The following is a 19,067-nucleotide window of genomic DNA, read 5'->3' on the forward strand; positions in this document are numbered from 1 at the left end:
ATTCCCAAATGGATGTATAATATGGTTCTATGGTGTAATGGTTAGCACTCTGGACTTTGAATCCAGTGATCCGAGTTCAAATCTCGGTAGAACCTTTCTAGCTTTTGTGCTGAATTATTCACGTGGCCTACCAATAATCTCATTTCTAGCTGTTTATCCGGTGAACAAATGACAGGAAAATCTGAACACTTCAATAATTACTCTATATGGGGTTCTATGGTGTAATGGTTAGCACTCAGGACTCTGAATCCTGCGATCCGAGTTCAAATCTCGGTAGGACCTACCTTCATTCTGCAGTGACATACTCCTCTCCTGTCAACTTTAAAATACTCTTGTGTGAAAGAAACAAGTGGGTGGGAGTCGATAAGCAGTCTTTGGTACGCATGAATGGCCAGCCTGCAGGAAATTTTTAATATGAATGCCTAGTACATTTATTAATTGAAAACTTGCTGCCCCCCAATGAACTGAAAATAATTACGATTTTTTTCAAGATGTTACATGGTAGGGTAGCCCAGGTTATACCGTTTCTGTCCAGAAAATATTTTCTCTGTTTTTCCTGTGAACCAAGGACAGTAAAATCTGATCCAGCATTCTATGCTGTAAAGGTTATCACTCTGGATCTTGCAATCTGAGTTCAAATCTCGGTAGGACCTACCATGTGAATTAATCTGCCTCGTGGAACTGGAATATAGCTGTCCAACGATTGTTGAAAGTATTTGCAACACGTGATAGGAACGACAGTCCACATTTGCTAATTAAAACGCGTAATTTTTTTTCTGTACAATTCCCAAATGGATGTATAATATGGTTCTATGGTGTAATGGTTAGCACTCGGGACTTTGAATCTAGTGATCTGAGTTCAAATCTCGTTAGAACCTTTCTGGCTTTTGTGCTGAATTATTCACGTGGCCTACCAATAATCTCGATTCTGTCTGTTTATCCGGTGAACAAATGACAGGAAAATCTGAACACTTCAATAATTACTCTATATTTGGTTCTATGGTGTAATGTTTAGCACTCAGGACTCTGAATCCTGCGATCCAAGTTCAAATCTCGGTAGGACCTACCTTCATTCTGCAGTGACATACTGCTCTCCTGTCAACTTTAAAATAGCCTTGTGTGAAAGAAACAAGTGGGTGGGAGTCGATAAGCAGTCTTTGGTATGCATGAATGGCCAGCCTGCAGGAAATTTTTAATATGAATGCCTAGTACATTTATTAATTGAAAACTTGCTGCCCCCCAATGAACTGAAAATAATTCAGATTTTTTTCAAGATTTTACATGGTAGGGTAGCCCAGGTGATACCGTTTCTGTCCAGAAAATATTTTCTCTGTTTTTCCTGTGAACCAAGGACAGTAAAATCTGAACCAGCATTCTATGCTGTAAAGGTTATCACTCTGGATCTTGCAATCTGAGTTCAAATCTCGGTAGGACCTACCATGTGAATTAATCTGCCTCGTGGAACTGGAATATAGCTGTCCAACGATTTTTGAAAGTATTTGCAACACGTGATAGGAACGACAGTCCACATTTGCTAATTAAAACGCGTATTTTTTTTCCTGTACAATTCCCAAATGTATGTATAATATGATTCTATGGTTTAATGGTTAGCACTCTGGACTTTGAATCCAGTGATCCGAGTTCAAATCTCGTTAGAACCTTTCTAGCTTTTGTGCTGAATTATTCACGTGGCCTACCAATAATCTCGATTCTGTCTGTTTATCCGATGAACAAATGACAGGAAAATCTGAACACTTCAATAGTTACTCTATATTTGGTTCTATGGTGTAATGGTTAGCACTCAGGACTCTGAATCCTGCGATCCAAGTTCAAATCTCGGTAGGACCTACCTTCATTCTGCAGTGACATACTGCTCTCCTGTCAACTTTAAAATAGCCTTGTGTGAAAGAAACAAGTGGGTGGGAGTCGATAAGCAGTCTTTGGTATGCATGAATGGCCAGCCTGCAGGAAATTTTTAACATGAATGCCTAGTACATTTATTAATTGAAAACTTGCTGCCCCCCAATTAACTGAAAATAATTAAGATTTTTTTCAAGATGTTACATGGTAGGGTAGCCCAGGTGATACCGTTTCTGTCCAGAAAATATTTTCTCTGTTTTTCCTGTGAACCAAGGACAGTAAAATCTGAACCAGCATTCTATGCTGTAAAGGTTATCACTCTGGATCTTGCAATCTGAGTTCAAATCTCGGTAGGACCTACCATGTGAATTAATCTGCCTCCTGCAACTGGAATATAGCTGTCCAACGATTGTTGAAAGTATTTGCAACACGTGATAGGAACGACAGTCCACATTTGCTAATTAAAACGCGTAATTTTTTTTCTGTACAATTCCCAAAAATGATGTATAATATGGTTCTATGGTGTAATGGTTAGCACTCGGGACTTTGAATCTAGTGATCTGAATTCAAATCTCGTTAGAACCTTTCTGGCTTTTGTGCTGAATTATTCACGTGGCCTACCAATAATCTCATTTCTAGCTGTTTATCCGGTGAACAAATGACAGGAAAATCTGAACACTTCAATAATTACTATGGGGTTCTATGGTGTAATGGTGAGCACTCATGACTCTGAGTTCAAATCTCAGTTGGACCTACCTTCATTCTGCAGTGACATACTGCTCTCCTGTCAACTTTAAAGTAGCCTTGTGTGAAAGAAACAAGTGGGTGGGAGTCGATAAGCAGTCTTTGGTACGCATGAATGGCCAGCCTGCAGGAAATTTTTAATATGAATGCCTAGTACATTTATTAATTGAAAACTTGCTGCCCCCCAATGAACTGAAAATAATTACGATTTTTTTCAAGATGTTACATGGTAGGGTAGCCCAGGTTATACCGTTTCTGTCCAGAAAATATTTTCTCTGTTTTTCCTGTGAACCAAGGACAGTAAAATCTGATCCAGCATTCTATGCTGTAAAGGTTATCACTCTGGATCTTGCAATCTGAGTTCAAATCTCGGTAGGACCTACCATGTGAATTAATCTGCCTCGTGGAACTGGAATATAGCTGTCCAACGATTGTTGAAAGTATTTGCAACACGTGATAGGAACGACAGTCCACATTTGCTAATTAAAACGCGTAATTTTTTTTCTGTACAATTCCCAAATGGATGTATAATATGGTTCTATGGTGTAATGGTTAGCACTCGGGACTTTGAATCTAGTGATCTGAGTTCAAATCTCGTTAGAACCTTTCTGGCTTTTGTGCTGAATTATTCACGTGGCCTACCAATAATCTCATTTCTAGCTGTTTATCCGGTGAACAAATGACAGGAAAATCTGAACACTTCAATAATTACTCTTTATGGTGTTCTATGGTGTAATGGTTAGCACTCAAGGCCTCTGAATCCTGCGATCCGAGTTCAAATCTCAGTAGGACCTACCTTGATTTTGCAGTGACATACTCCTCTCCTGTCAACTTTAAAATAGTCTTGTGTGAAAGAAACAAGTGGGTGGGAGTCGATAAGCAGTCTTTGGTACGCACAAATGGCTAGCCTGCAGGAAATTCTTAATATGAATGCCTAGTACATTTATTAATTGAAAACTTGCTGCCCCCCAATGAACTGAAAATAATTAAGATTTTTTTCTAGATGTTACATGGTAGGGTAGCCCAGGTGATACCGTTTCTGTCCAGAAAATATTTTTTCTGTTTTTCCGGTGAACCAAGGACAGTAAAATCTGAACCAGAATTCTATGCTGTAAAGGTTATCACTCTGGATCTTGCAATCTGAGTACAAATCTCGGTAGGACCTACCATGTGAATTAATCTGCCTCGTGGAACTGGAATATAGCTGTCCAACGATTGTTGAAAGTATTTGCAACACGTGATAGGAACGACAGTCCACATTTGCTAATTAAAACGCGTAATTTTTTTCCTGTACAATTCCCAAATGGATGTATAATATGGTTCGATGGTGTAATGGTTAGCACTCTGGACTTTGAATCCAGTGATTCGAGTTCAAATCTCGGTAGAACCTTTCTAGCCTTTGTGCTGAATTTACACGTGGCCTACCAATAATCTAATTTCTAGCTGTTTATCCGGTGAACAAATGACAGGAAAATCTGAACACTTCAATAATTACTCTATATAGGGTTCTATTGTGTAATGGTTAGCACTCAAGACTCTGAATCCTGCGATCTGAGTTCAAATCTCGGTAGGACCTACCTTGATTTTGCAGTGACATACTCCTCTCCTGTCAACTTTAAAATAGTCTTGTGTGAAAGAAACAAGTGGGTGGGAGTCGATAAGCAGTCTTTGGTACGCACAAATGGCTAGCCTGCAGGAAATTCTTAATATGAATGCCTAGTACATTTATTAATTGAAATCTTGCTGACCCCCAATGAACTGAAAATAATTAAGATATTTTTCAAGATGTTACATGGTAGGGTAGCCCAGGTGATACCGTTTCTGTCCAGAAAAAATTTTCTCTGTTTTTCCGATGAACCAAGGACAGTAAAATCTGAACCAGAATTCTATGCTGTAAAGGTTATCACTCTGGATCTTGCAATCTGAGTTCAAATCTCGGTAGGACCTACCATGTGAATTAATCTGCCTCATGGAACTGGAATATAGCTGTCCAACGATTGTTGAAAGTATTTGCAACACGTGATTGGAACGACAGTCCACATTTGCTAATTAAAACGCGTAATTTTTTTTCTGTACAATTCCCAAATGGATGTATAATATGGTTCTATGGTGTAATGGTTAGCACTCTGGACTTTGAATCCAGTGATCCGAGTTCAAATCTTGGTAGAACCTTTCTAGCTTTTGTGTTGAATTATTCACGTGGCCAACCAATAATCTCATTTCTAGCTGTTTATCCGGTGAACAAATGACAGGAAAATCTGAACACTTCAATAATTACTCTTTATGGTGTTCTATGGTGTAATGGTTAGCACTCAAGGCCTCTGAATCCTGCGATCCGAGTTCAAATCTCAGTAGGACCTACCTTGATTTTGCAGTGACATACTCCTCTCCTGTCAACTTTAAAATAGTCTTGTGTGAAAGAAACAAGTGGGTGGGAGTCGATAAGCAGTCTTTGGTACGCACGAATGGCTAGCCTGCAGGAAATTCTTAATATGAATGCCTAGTACATTTATTAATTGAAAACTTGCGGCCCCCCAATGAACTGAAAATAATTACGATTTTTTTCAAGATGTTACATGGTAGGGTAGCCCAGGTGATACCGTTTCTGTCCAGAAAATATTTTTTCTGTTTTTCCGGTGAACCAAGGACAGTAAAATCTGAACCAGAATTCTATGCTGTAAAGGTTATCACTCTGGATCTTGCAATCTGAGTACAAATCTCGGTAGGACCTACCATGTGAATTAATCTGCCTCGTGGAACTGGAATATAGCTGTCCAACGATTGTTGAAAGTATTTGCAACACGTGATAGGAATGACAGTCCACATTTGCTAATTAAAACGCGTAATTTTTTTCCTGTACAATTCCCAAATGGATGTATAATATGGTTCGATGGTGTAATGGTTAGCACTCTGGACTTTGAATCCAGTGATCCGAGTTCAAATCTCGGTAGAACCTTTCTAGCCTTTGTGCTGAATTTACACGTGGCCTACCAATAATCTCATTTCTAGCTGTTTATCCGGTGAACAAATGACAGGAAAATCTGAACACTTCAATAATTACTCTATATAGGGTTCTATTGTGTAATGGTTAGCACTCAAGACTCTGAATCCTGCGATCTGAGTTCAAATCTCGGTAGGACCTTTCTAGCTTTTGTGCTGAATTATTCACGTGGCCTACCAATAATCTCGATTCTGTCTGTTTATCCGGTGAACAAATGACAGGAAAATCTGAACACTTCAATAATTACTCTATATTTGGTTCTATGGTGTAATGTTTAGCACTCAGGACTCTGAATCCTGCGATCCAAGTTCAAATCTCGGTAGGACCTACCTTCATTCTGCAGTGACATACTGCTCTCCTGTCAACTTTAAAATAGCCTTGTGTGAAAGAAACAAGTGGGTGGGAGTCGATAAGCAGTCTTTGGTATGCATGAATGGCCAGCCTGCAGGAAATTTTTAATATGAATGCCTAGTACATTTATTAATTGAAAACTTGCTGCCCCCCAATGAACTGAAAATAATTCAGATTTTTTTCAAGATTTTACATGGTAGGGTAGCCCAGGTGATACCGTTTCTGTCCAGAAAATATTTTCTCTGTTTTTCCTGTGAACCAAGGACAGTAAAATCTGAACCAGCATTCTATGCTGTAAAGGTTATCACTCTGGATCTTGCAATCTGAGTTCAAATCTCGGTAGGACCTACCATGTGAATTAATCTGCCTCGTGGAACTGGAATATAGCTGTCCAACGATTTTTGAAAGTATTTGCAACACGTGATAGGAACGACAGTCCACATTTGCTAATTAAAACGCGTATTTTTTTTCCTGTACAATTCCCAAATGTATGTATAATATGATTCTATGGTTTAATGGTTAGCACTCTGGACTTTGAATCCAGTGATCCGAGTTCAAATCTCGTTAGAACCTTTCTAGCTTTTGTGCTGAATTATTCACGTGGCCTACCAATAATCTCGATTCTGTCTGTTTATCCGATGAACAAATGACAGGAAAATCTGAACACTTCAATAGTTACTCTATATTTGGTTCTATGGTGTAATGGTTAGCACTCAGGACTCTGAATCCTGCGATCCAAGTTCAAATCTCGGTAGGACCTACCTTCATTCTGCAGTGACATACTGCTCTCCTGTCAACTTTAAAATAGCCTTGTGTGAAAGAAACAAGTGGGTGGGAGTCGATAAGCAGTCTTTGGTATGCATGAATGGCCAGCCTGCAGGAAATTTTTAACATGAATGCCTAGTACATTTATTAATTGAAAACTTGCTGCCCCCCAATTAACTGAAAATAATTAAGATTTTTTTCAAGATGTTACATGGTAGGGTAGCCCAGGTGATACCGTTTCTGTCCAGAAAATATTTTCTCTGTTTTTCCTGTGAACCAAGGACAGTAAAATCTGAACCAGCATTCTAGGCTGTATAGGTTATCACTCTGGATCTTGCAATCTGAGTTCAAATCTCGGTAGGACCTACCATGTGAATTAATCTGCCTCGTGGAACTGGAATATAGCTGTCCAACGATTGTTGAAAGTATTTGCAACACGTGATAGGAACGACAGTCCACATTTGCTAATTAAAACGCGTAATTTTTTTTCTGTTCAATTCCCAAACGGATGTATAATATGGTTCTATGGTGTAATGGTTAGTACTCTGGACTTTGAATCCAGTGATCCCAGTTCAAATCTAGGTAGAACCTTACTAGCTTTTGTGCTGAATTATTCACGTGGCCTACCAATAATCTCATTTCTAGCTGTTTATCCGGTGAACAAATGACAGGAAAATCTGAACACTTCAATAATTACTCTATATGGGGTTCTATGGTGTAATGGTTAGCACTCAGGACTCTGAATCCTGCGATCCGAGTTCAAATCTCGGTAGGACCTACCTTGATTTTGCAGTGACATACTCCTCTCCTGTCAACTTTAAAATAGTCTTGTGTGAAAGAAACAAGTGGGTGGGAGTCGATAAGCAGTCTTTGGTACGCATGAATGGCCAGCCTGCAGGATATTTTTAATATGAATGCCTAGTACATTTATTAATTGAAAACTTGCTGCCCCCCAATGAACTGAAAATAATTCAGATTTTTTTCAAGATGTTACATGGTAGGGTAGCCCAGGTGATACAGTTTCTGTCCAGAAAATATTTTCTCTGTTTTTCCTGTGAACCAAGGACAGTAAAATCTGAACCAGCATTCTATGCTGTAAAGGTTATCACTCTGGATCTTGCAATCTGAGTTCAAATCTCGGTAGGACCTACCATGTGAATTAATCTGCCTCGTGGAACTGGAATATAGCTGTCCAACGATTGTTGAAAGTATTTGCAACACGTGAAGGAACGACAGTCCACATTTGCTAATTAAAACGCATAATTTTTTTTCTGTACAATTCCCAAATGGATTTGTAATATGGTTCTATGGTGTAATGGTTAGCATTCTGGACTTTGAATCCAGTGATCCAATTTCAAATCTCAATAGAGTCTTTCTAGCTTTTGTGTTGAATTATTCACGTGGCCTACCAATAATCTCATTTCTAGATGTTTATCCAGTGAACAAATGACAGGAAAATCTGAACACTTCTATAATTACTCTATATGGGGTTCTATGGTGTAATGGTTAGCACTCAGCACACTGAATCCTGCGATCTGAGTTCAAATCCCGGTAGGACATACCTTGATTTTGCAGTGACATACTGCTCTCCTGTCAACTTTAAAATACTATTGTGTGAAAGATACAAGTGGGTGGGAGTCAATAAGCAGTCTTTGGTACGCATGAAAGGCCAGCCTGCAGGAATTGTTTAATATGAATGCCTAGTACATTTATTAATTGAAAACTTGCTGCCCCCCAATGAACTGAAAATAATTAAGATTTTTTTCAAGATGTTACATGGTAGGATAGCCCAGGTGATACCGTTTCTGTCCAGAAAATATTTTCTCTGTTTTTCCTGTGAACCAAGGACAGTAAAATCTGAACCAGCATTCTATGCTGTAAAGGTTATCACTCTGGATCTTGCAATCTGAGTTCAAATCTCGGTAGGACCTACCATGTGAATTAATCTGCCTCGTGGAACTGGAATATAGCTGTCCAACGATTGTTGAAAGTATTTGCAACACGTGATAGGAACGACAGTCCACATTTGCTAATTAAAACGCGTAATTTTTTTTCTGTAAAATTCCCAAATGTATGTATAATATGGTTCTATGGTGTAATGGTTAGCACTCTGGACTTTGAATCCAGTGATCCGAGTTCAAATCTCGGTAGTACCTTTCTAGCTTTTGTGCTGAATTATTCACGTGGCCTACCAATAATCTCATTTCTAGCTGTTTATCCAGTGAACAAATGACAGGAAAATCTGAACACTTCAATAATTACTATGGGGTTCTATGGTGTAATGGTTAGCACTCAGGACTCTGAATCCTGTGATCTGAGTTCAAATCTTGGTAGGACCTACCTTCATTCTGCAGTGACATACTGCTCTCCTGTCAACTTTAAAATACTTTTGTGTGAAATAAACAAGTGGGTGGGAGTCAATAAGCTGTCTTTGGTATGCATGAAAGGCCAGCCTGCAGGAAATTTTTAATATGAATGCCTAGTAAATGTATTAATTGAAAACTTGCTGCCTCCCAATGAACTGAAAATAATTAAGATTTTTTTCAAGATGTTACATGGTAGGGTAGCCCAGGTGATACCCTTTCTGTCCCCAAAATATTAATTATTTTCAGTTCATTTCAGCTTGTCCAGTATAACTTTGTCTTCGATGTATACCGGGAGATTCATAAAAGACACCATCAATTCATTTACATTCACATCTCTCGCCAGAATCCTTGTGTCCTTTATCCGTAAACCGTCCATTAGCCGTTCTTTACCTTTTCCGTTTTTCATCGTAATATCATACTTCTTTTCGCCTTTCATTCGGCATCCCACCACCTCTCCACACATCTCCTTAATTGCTCGCAGTAATTCCATCGTCGTCATCTTTTCTTCTCCCACCAACTCAATTGCCACCGTGTATTCTTTGCCAAATTTCATTCCTTCTTTATTTTCGTTTTCCTTCCGTTGCGCATTTCTCGGTAGGACCTACCATGTGAATTAATCTGCCTCGTGGAACTGGGATATAGCTGTCCAACGATTGTTGAAAGTATTTGCAACACGTGAAGGAACGACAGTCCACATTTGCTAATTAAAACGCAGAATTCTTTTTCTGTACAATTCCCAATTGGATTTATAATATGGTTCTATGGTGTAATGGTTAGCACTCTGGACTTCGAATCCAGTGATCCGAGTTCAAATCTCAGTAGAACCTTTGTAGCTTTTTGATGAATTATTCACGTGGCCTACCAATAATCTCATTTCTTGCTGTTTATCCAGTGAACAAATGACAGGAAAATCTGAACCCTTCAATAATTACTCTATATGGGGTTCTATGGTGTAATGGTTAGTACTCAGGACTCTGAATCCTGCGATACGAGTTCAAATCTCAGTAGCACCTACCTTGATTTTGCAGTGACATACTCCTCTCCTGTCAACTTTAAAATAGTCTTGTGTGAAAGAAACAAGTGGGTGGGAGTCGATAAGCAGTCTTTGGTACGCACGAATGGCTAGCCTGCAGGAAATTCTTAATATGAATTCCTAGCACATTTATTAATTGAAAACATGCTGCCCCCCAATGAACTGAAAATAATTATGATTTTTTTTCTTCAAGATGTTACATGGTAGGATAGCCCAGGTGATACCGTTTCTGTCCAGAAAATATTTTCTCTGTTTTTCTGGTGAACCAAGGACAGTAAAATCTGAACCCATCACAGAGTATTGAGTACAGGGTTCTGTGCTGTAAAGGTTATCACTCAGGACTCTGAATCTTGCAATCTGAGTTCAAATCTCGGTAGGACCTACCATGTGAATTAATCTGCCTCATGGAACTGGAATATAGCTGTCCAACGATTGTTGAAAGTATTTGCAACACGTGAAGGAACGACAGTCCACATTTGCTAATTAAAAGGCTTTTTTTTTTCTGTACAATTCCCAAATGGTTTTACAATATGGTTCTATGGTGTAATGGTTAGCACTTTGGACTTTGAATCAAGTGATCAGAGTTCAAATTTCGGTAGAACCTTCCTAGCTCTTGTGCTGAATAACTCACTTGGCCTACCGACAATCTTGTCTCTAGCTGTTTCTCCGGTGAACAAATGACAGGAAAATCTGAACACTTCAATAATTACTCTATATGGGTTCTATGGTGTAATGGTTAGCACTAAGGACTCTGAATTCTGAGTTCAAATCTCGGTAGGACCTACCTTGATTTTGCAGTGACATACTCCTTTCCTGTCAACTTTAAAATATACTACTCAAAAAAATAAAGGGAACACTTAACGTCCTTGCTATGGGTGTTAATTCCTGCGGAGCTGGTGTCCGGTAATTCCCCATCTAGTCCTTGTGACTTATCTTTTACCCTTTTCTCTAATTGTTCTCGTTTTAGTTCTTCCTGTAGTGGGACTTCTGGAGAACATTGGTCTGCGTTTTGATCGTCCTTCAACCCTTTGTTACCCTTGTGCTCTGACACTTTTTGTGGGTTGGGTGCAGGAACATAGCGAACAGGTCGATTGTAGCGGTAGTCATGTTGATGGCTACGTACTTTACAGTTATTTCGACCGCGGAGGTTATTGGAACCATGGTTTCGTGTTATAAACTGTTATTGTGCGTCATCTCTCGACGCTCCAATACCTGATAATGCACCCTCTAACTGGAGTGAGTGCTCCTGGTCAAACTTCAAAACCGAGTGGTCAGGGCTCTTAGCGTTGTGAACTTTTGCTGCCTCAAAAACTGTGCTTGCAAGCTCTCTGAGTTGTAAGATAGGCAAGCCAACGTGGGCGGCAGGGCCCAAGTAGGTAATGAAGGTTTGATACATGTTCAACAGAAACATTTGTTTGAATGGTAACAGCTCTTCCATTCCTGCTTCAGTGAGTAGGCCAAAGTAAGCTGAACGAAGCCTATTATAGTAAGCTTGTGGGTGTTCGTTCCGAGCTTGTTTGACAGTGTTAGCCAGTGAGCTATTGTGTTTGCGAGTCGCAGAACCACTGAATTCTAATTTCAAAGCTGTGGCAAGTTTAGCGTAGTCATTTAGCACGTGTTGCTGTTGTAGACGAATGAACCTCGTCACGTGTCTATTCGACGTTTGCTTCAACAGGTAAACCCTGTCAGAACCCGTAGCGTTCGGGTAGCCATCCAACGTGTCCTCTATGTCAGCTAGGAACGTCTCAGTATCATTTGGCTGACCTGGAAGGGGGTCAAAGGTGGGGAAATTCTTGACGAGTTTGTCAAGGTATTCCGCGCCAAGCGGGCGGGGAGGGTTGGCTTCATCCTGTGGAGAGATTGGGGCCGAAAGGCCAAGAGGAGAAGCCAAGCCTTGTTGTTGTTGGCCAAGAGGCGCCATATTACTCAGTGCCGAAGGGCCAAGAGGAGAAGACTGAGGGACACATGAGGGAGGAAAGTCTGAAACCTATTTTGGGTTTGGAATTCATTGGAGGCTGCAAAGACAAGTTTAATCTATTTATAGATGTTGACGAACCATCAGTACTGTACCAGTAATGTGGAAGTTGGACGTGAATGAATTTGCAAAAGCAAATTGAATTAATTAATCAATGCCAATGATTAGTCCTACCTGTGTAGGCTATCTGGGTATTAAACTTGAATTACCTGAGAGGTTGCTTCATCCAGGTTAATATGCAAAGTTTAAATTGTCACATTTAATTGGAAGAACCTAGAAAGGTGTGTTCGACAATTTAACCTCTCTAGGGTATGTGGGACGAAATCGTCCCACCTACTCAACAGCCAGTGGAATCCCGTGGCGCGATTTTCAAATACCTTAGAAATGCTATTACTTCAATTTCTCAAACATATGACTATTTTACACCATTTTAAAGACAAGACTCTCGTTAATCTAACCACACTGTCCGATTTCAAAAAGGCTTTACAACGAAAGCAAAACATTAGATTATGTCAGCAGAGTACCCAGCCAGAAATAATCAGACACCCATTTTTCAAGCTAGCATATAATGTCACATAAACCCAAACCACAGCTAAATGCAGCACTAACCTTTGATGATCTTCATCAGATGACAACCCTAGGACATTATGTTATACAATACATGCATATTTTGTTCAATCAAGTTCATATTTATATCAATAACCAGCTTTTTACATTAGCATGTGACGTTCAGAACTAGCATACCCCCCGCAAACTTCCGGTGAATTTACAAAAAATTTACTAAATTACTCACGATAAACGTTCACAAAAAGCATAACAATTATTTTAAGAATTATAGATACAGAACTCCTCTATGCACTCAATATTCTAAGTAGATAGCCCGGCATCACAGGGCTAGCTATTTAGACACCCAGCAAGTTTAGCACTCACCAAAGTCAGATTTACTATAAGAAAAATGTTATTACCTTTGCTGTTCTTCGTCAGAATGCACTCCCAGGACTTCTACTTCAATAACAAATGTTGGTTTGGTCCCAAATAATCCATAGTTATATCCAAATAGCGGCGTTTTGTTCGTGCGTTCAAGACACTATCCGAAAGGGTAAATAAGGGTTACGCGCCCGACGCATTTCGTGACAAAAAAATTCTAAATATTCCATTACCGTACTTCGAAGCATGTCAACCGCTGTTTAAAATCAATATTTATGCAATTTTTCTCGTAAAAAAGCGATAATATTTCGACCGGGAAAGCGTGTTTACGTTCAAAGAGAGAGAAAGTAAAAGCATGGGATCCCCTCGTGCACGAGCCTCAGTCTAATGGCCCTCTGATCGACCACCATCCAAACACGCTAAAGTTTTTCAGCCAGCGGCTGGAATTACACCATTCAGCTTTTTCCCGGGTTCTGAGAGCCTATGGGAGCCGTAGGAAGTGTCACGTTACAGCAAAGATCCTAAATTTTCTTTAAACAGAGCCAAGAAGCCCAAGGAATGGTCAGAGACGGTACTTACTGTTTGGAATTTTCTCAGGTTTTTGCCTGCCATTTGAGTTCTGTTATACTCACAGACACCATTGAAACAGTTTTAGAAACTTTAGGGTGTTTGCTATCCAAAGCCAATAATTATATGCATATTCTAGTTTCTGGGCAGTAGTAATAACCAGATTAAATCGGGTACGTTTTTTATCCGACCATGTAAATACTGCCCCCTAGCCCTAACAGGTTTTAAGGCAATGGCTTTTTTGAGTCTGACTCTGTTTGAATTCAGCTGATGCATGCCTTGCAATGTGACAATGGGTGAGTTGAGGACCGACTTGCTTTTCACTTTGAGGGGTGAGACTAGCAGGAGGCTGACGGCCACCACCATGCGGCAGCTGAGGATCGTCTGCTTTCTCTTTGGGGTAAGTTCCAGCTGAGGCTTGTTCACCTTGGAGGGTGTCTTCTGACAGAGCAAACACAAGAAATTAGATATATCTCAAAATACACACTTGACTGTTACATAGTTTACAAGTACATTTTGACTATCAAATGTGTCCTGTCAGAATAGCTGATCTTACTGGAGGTTGTCTGGCCGTCTGTTCCTCATCTTCATCCTCTTCCTCCTCCTCCGAGCCACCGGCGCACGTGCCAGACTCCTGGTACATCACCATGGTCTCTTCAGGGGGGGTGCTCCCCTCGGAGAGGGAGGCGTCCTCTCTCACCTTCTGCTTTCTTTTTCCTGAGGTGGAGGGCTGGTTCTCTGCAGCGACTGTGGTATCTTCCCCCTTCAGTGCAGCCTCAAAGAGTTCCCTGGTTTCATTGGCTTGAGATTAATTTAAATTGATGGCATAAAATTTGTCTGCCGTCTGGATGCACATGAAGTTGGCCATCCTTTCCCTGTCAATCTTCGGGAGCATGTTTTTTACCTGTAAGACACACACACACACACACACACACACACACACACACACACACACACACACACACACACACCAAAGATATGATATTATTGATATTACTTCAGTGTAATAGGATCTTACAATAATTAGATTCCTATCTAATCTGACCTACATGAGTGACAATGGAGGTTCAGTGAAGGAAGGACTTCCGGGCAGACCCATCTCCCCACCTAATAGAAATTGAACAGAAAAAAAACACACAAAAATACACATTATGCTCTGGCGACTGCAATTGTTTCCAAAAATAACCAACCAAGCAAAGAAACAAATAAACACAGCCAGCTGTATTTTATAGACTTACATTGATCAGATACACCCCAGACTGGTCACATTTTGCCTCCTCCACCTCTTTCACCAACATGTTTTTATACAGGCCTGGTCTGTGGCCGTATATGAAGGTAAAGTAGGCACACAGGTACCCATAAAACCGGTACTGATTCCTCTGTGTCCTTGTTTCTTCCAATGTTTCTGTGGGAACATGAAAATAAAAAAAGTCAGCTTCATAATCCCACTCCATAATGCACTCTATACATCTCTGATGTCTATAAGTGTGTAAAAACAGTGACATCACAGATTGAGAAACTTACTCAGCACTTGAGGGATTTTTGACTTGGCAAGAGACTGGCACTCCAGCAGGCTCTTTTTGGACACCACCTTGCCTTCCTTGTTGTCTTTCACCTTTACCTGGTGAAGGGAAACTGGTCGTCTCATGGACTTGTTAATGCCCTTCATCAACCGGTTGATCTCCTTCCATTGGTTTATGGACAGCCGGCAGCCAGGTGGAGGGGTCTCCTCGGTATATTTAAGAAATGCACCAATAGTCAAGGTGTAGTGGTTGACTGTGGTGATTGCCTTGTTTTTCTGGAGGAATTGAACCCATCTAAAAATAAAACACACACACACACACACACACACACACACACACACACACACACACACACACACACACACACACACACACACACACACACACACACACACACACACACACACACCACACACACACACACACACACACACACAAATCATACAATCAAATACTGTATTGTTAATTAAAGCTTATGAGACTAAAGAGAAAGAAAGAACTCTGCTTACTGCCTTATTTTGTCATGGTCTGTCAGGAAAATGAGAGAGGACTGGTAGGTCTCATTCTTGGCCACGTAGTTCAAAAATGGCGTCACCCTATTGACCTTTGAGGCACAATATTCCCTCAGCTTATAATTTGGATTGGGGTGCTCACAGGTCTTCCTGAATCCCTCGATAAACACACCTAATCAAAAAAACATAACATTTTAGGCTAGAATTACAATCTCATGAGGCTATATGAATCAGTCAGGCGGATTATCATATTCTTTTCAAACACAAACTCTTGCCACTATTTAAAGAAACAGTACTTACTCAGTGCAGAGCTATGAGCTAGAAGATGAGTTTGCAGCTAGATCCGGACACTGTAGGCTCCTCTCTCTGGTCCCCTGAACCTGTCGCTTGGTCCTGCTGCAGCTCCTCTTGCTTTGTGTCTGTGTCTGCCTCTGCCTGAAAGTTAAGGGCCTTCTTTGCCGGACTCACCCTGACAATCCCCATCTGCCTTTTCAGCAGCTGGTACTTCTTCCTCACTCTATGCAGCTCAGAGATCAACTTCAGGTTGTCCTCTTTAATGGATTGATTGGTCTCACTTCTCATTGTCAGTGCCTCATCCCTCTCTTGCACAGCTTTTATCAGTCTCAGGATTGGTGCATGGCAGTGGCAGGAATCATCTTTGCAGTCCACTTCCTCCTCTGCTTCTGTTGGTGAACATAACATTTCCTCCTCCTCCTCTTATTTCCTTACAGTCTCCACAATATCCAAATCGGTCGCCAGTGGAATGGCAGGGATCGATGCCCTCAACGCCGCCAGCCTTTCCATCGTCAGCCGTCTCCCAAGGTCCTCTAAAACCTGTCTCCTCTGTGCTCTGTTGAGCTCTGTGTCGGAGTTTATTTGCTGGTCTAGTCTGCTGAGATGTGTGGAGCATCCTGTCACTGGACACTGCTCCTGCCTGACATTGACACGGCCCGACTGCCAATTACAAAGGAGCATCCTCTCTTCACTGTTCCTCACATTGTGCACATACCTAAGGTGCTGACTGAAGCCAATCCCAACCTTATAGCAAAGTGGACATGAGCACACTGGAGCCATCTATACTATTCGATACTATTCTATACTATTCTATACTATTGAAAAGTGAAATAACAGTAAATAAAAACCTTAACACAATCCCTTAAGCAATACAGAAAGTACAATGCTTCAGGCTGCTTAATTGATACTTATAAACACACGAGACCACTCCTCACCACTCTAGAATCTCCTCTTTGCCACTCCCTGCACTCCTCCTCTGCTTGTCAGCACAAAGTGAAATGCAGTCTATTAGAAAAAAATCACTCTTCTCATTAAAACACTCCCCCAACTCGTCCCATGCTGTCAGCACATGGTCAAACTCTGTGTTTTTCAGTTTAAGAATGCTCACATAGATGAGGCCCCTACTTTGCTTGTCAGCCTTGTAGTCAAATACATTCTATTTATAGAAAACACTCCCCCAACTACTCCCATACTGTCAGGTCATAGTCAAATTCTCTCTTTTCCCATTAAAAACAATCACATTGATGAGACTACTTTTTTTACATGGTCCCTGTGGTCAGACCGAGTGAGCTATGGTCAAGTGGGGTGTCTTCTTGAACACGGCAAGGCCTAGAGATTATGGTGATGCTCTGTGTGTCTTTAAGCCCCACACTGTGTCACTCCATCCTAGCTGTGTGTGTGTGTGTGTGTGTGTGTGTGTGTGTGTGTGTGTGTGTGTGTGTGTGTGTGTGTGTGTGTGTGTGTGTGTGTGTGTGTGTGTGTGTGTGTGTGTGTGTGTGTGTGTGTGGTGTGTGTGTGTGTGTGTGTGTGTGTGTGTGTGTGTGTGTGTGCGTGTGAAGATCTGGCCCTGGGGCACAGCCCGAGGCTGTCGGCGAATTTTAAAAAACATTTGCGGACGTCTAGTAAGGGACCGTACATTTGCAATATGGAGATTCTCATCAATCATACAGCGAATGCCATTTGCGTCCCTTATGTAGGTAATTAAAATGCTGAATTATTTTCAGTACAATTCCTAAGGTGCTTTAGAATCTTCTTCTATGCTGTAATGGTTAGCATTCTGCACATTGAATTCAGTAATCGGAGTTCAAATCTTAGCAGAACCTACCTAGATTTTGTGCTGAATTATTCACATGGCCCACTGATAATCTCCTGTCATGCTGTTTTTGGTACACACGAATGACTAGCCTAAAGGAAATGCTTACTATGAGTGCCTAGTACGTTTGCTAAAAGCCTACTTACTGCGCAAAAAAAGTTAAAGTATTTTAGAATTTTTCTCCCTCATTACATCAATCGTGTTGGAAATATACAGATTTCCAAGTTGTTACATGGCAGGGTAGCCCAGTTGATACCGGTACATACCAGAAAATACTTTCTGTTTTTACGGAGAACCAAGGACAGTAAAATCTGAACCCTTCAGAGGAGTATTCAAATCTCAGGAGGCCATACCAGGTGACATCATCCTCTTCTGTTAAATAGAATATTGCTGTTCAAATGAAGGATGGTTTCAGTTGCAAGTCATTGCTACACATGAAGGGCTGACATTCTACATTAGGTAATATTCTCATCGACGGGGCTGTAGCGGAGCAGCTTGAGAGCTTCAAGTTCCTTGGCGTCTACATCACCAACAGACTAGCATGGTTCAAGCACACCAAGACAGTCGTGAAGAGGGCACGGCAAAACCTGCTCAGGATACTGAAAAGATTTGGCCTGGATCCTCAAAAGGTTTAAAAGCTGCACCACCGAGAGCATCCTGACGGGTTGCATCACTGCCTGGTATGGCAACTGCTTCGGCCTCCGACTGCAAGGCCCTACAGAGGGTAGTGCATACGGCCCAGTACATCAATGGGGCCAAGCTTCCTGCCATCTTGGGCTTCTCCTGGCTGGCTCAGCTGATGTTCAGTAAGGGCTGGCTGCCTGAGAGGTGGGATGTGTTCTAGGTGAAGTCACAGGGAGGCGCCAGAGAGATGAAAAAAAAGTTGGAGATAGAGGAAGAGGAGTAGGAGGTGGAGGAAAAGGATGGTAGAGTCTCTGTTTTCTTTAAAGGAGTGATCCAGTCCAACTTATTTTATATGTGTTGTTTATTGGACAGGATAGAGACAGCATGGAAAGAGGACATTATCCAATGAACATGCTTTTTAGTCTAGTTAAAGGCTTTATTATCTGTCTGGGAAATCCTATAACATGAGCCATTAGGGGGGTGAAAATAAGATCTGACCCCATATCAGTGGTTAGGGTAGACTTTTAGCCTACCTACACTTTATTTCATATTGAACGTTAAGTTAATTGAGCTACAATAATGTATACGTAATGGTCTTGTGATATGTCACTTTTTCTCAATATGGGGATATGTTCTGTACAACTTGATCCTTGTTGGTAAAGTGTTTTATTAGATTAAGTATTTTGTATTAAATACATTTTCAATTAAAGTA

The 19,067-nt window shown here is 40.8% G+C and overlaps 12 non-coding genes across 12 annotated transcripts; all 12 read left to right on the top strand.

Moving 5' to 3' along the window:
* Positions 1 to 23: 23 nt before the first annotated feature.
* trnaq-uug (transfer RNA glutamine (anticodon UUG)) lies at positions 24 to 95 on the top strand. The gene has a single exon. It is a non-coding gene; the product is annotated as a tRNA-Gln (tRNA).
* A 115-nt stretch (positions 96 to 210) lies between these two features.
* trnaq-cug (transfer RNA glutamine (anticodon CUG)) lies at positions 211 to 282 on the top strand. Its single transcript has one exon. It is a non-coding gene; the product is annotated as a tRNA-Gln (tRNA).
* Positions 283 to 1,776: 1,494 nt separating this feature from the next.
* trnaq-cug (transfer RNA glutamine (anticodon CUG)) lies at positions 1,777 to 1,848 on the top strand. The gene has a single exon. It is a non-coding gene; the product is annotated as a tRNA-Gln (tRNA).
* Positions 1,849 to 3,922: 2,074 nt separating this feature from the next.
* Positions 3,923 to 3,994, top strand: trnaq-uug (transfer RNA glutamine (anticodon UUG)). Its single transcript has one exon. It is a non-coding gene; the product is annotated as a tRNA-Gln (tRNA).
* Positions 3,995 to 4,704: 710 nt separating this feature from the next.
* Positions 4,705 to 4,776, top strand: trnaq-uug (transfer RNA glutamine (anticodon UUG)). Its single transcript has one exon. It is a non-coding gene; the product is annotated as a tRNA-Gln (tRNA).
* Positions 4,777 to 5,488: 712 nt separating this feature from the next.
* On the top strand, positions 5,489 to 5,560 carry trnaq-uug (transfer RNA glutamine (anticodon UUG)). The gene has a single exon. It is a non-coding gene; the product is annotated as a tRNA-Gln (tRNA).
* Positions 5,561 to 6,644: 1,084 nt separating this feature from the next.
* On the top strand, positions 6,645 to 6,716 carry trnaq-cug (transfer RNA glutamine (anticodon CUG)). Its single transcript has one exon. It is a non-coding gene; the product is annotated as a tRNA-Gln (tRNA).
* Positions 6,717 to 7,240: 524 nt separating this feature from the next.
* Positions 7,241 to 7,312, top strand: trnaq-uug (transfer RNA glutamine (anticodon UUG)). Its single transcript has one exon. It is a non-coding gene; the product is annotated as a tRNA-Gln (tRNA).
* Positions 7,313 to 7,427: 115 nt separating this feature from the next.
* Positions 7,428 to 7,499, top strand: trnaq-cug (transfer RNA glutamine (anticodon CUG)). The gene has a single exon. It is a non-coding gene; the product is annotated as a tRNA-Gln (tRNA).
* Positions 7,500 to 8,805: 1,306 nt separating this feature from the next.
* trnaq-uug (transfer RNA glutamine (anticodon UUG)) lies at positions 8,806 to 8,877 on the top strand. Its single transcript has one exon. It is a non-coding gene; the product is annotated as a tRNA-Gln (tRNA).
* A 111-nt stretch (positions 8,878 to 8,988) lies between these two features.
* trnaq-cug (transfer RNA glutamine (anticodon CUG)) lies at positions 8,989 to 9,060 on the top strand. Its single transcript has one exon. It is a non-coding gene; the product is annotated as a tRNA-Gln (tRNA).
* Positions 9,061 to 9,842: 782 nt separating this feature from the next.
* On the top strand, positions 9,843 to 9,914 carry trnar-ucg (transfer RNA arginine (anticodon UCG)). Its single transcript has one exon. It is a non-coding gene; the product is annotated as a tRNA-Arg (tRNA).
* Positions 9,915 to 19,067: the final 9,153 nt, after the last annotated feature.

Source organism: Salmo salar, chromosome 08 (genome assembly GCF_965601325.2).
Source record: "Salmo salar chromosome 08, fSalSal1, whole genome shotgun sequence".
NCBI classification, from domain to species: Eukaryota; Metazoa; Chordata; class Actinopteri; order Salmoniformes; family Salmonidae; genus Salmo; species Salmo salar.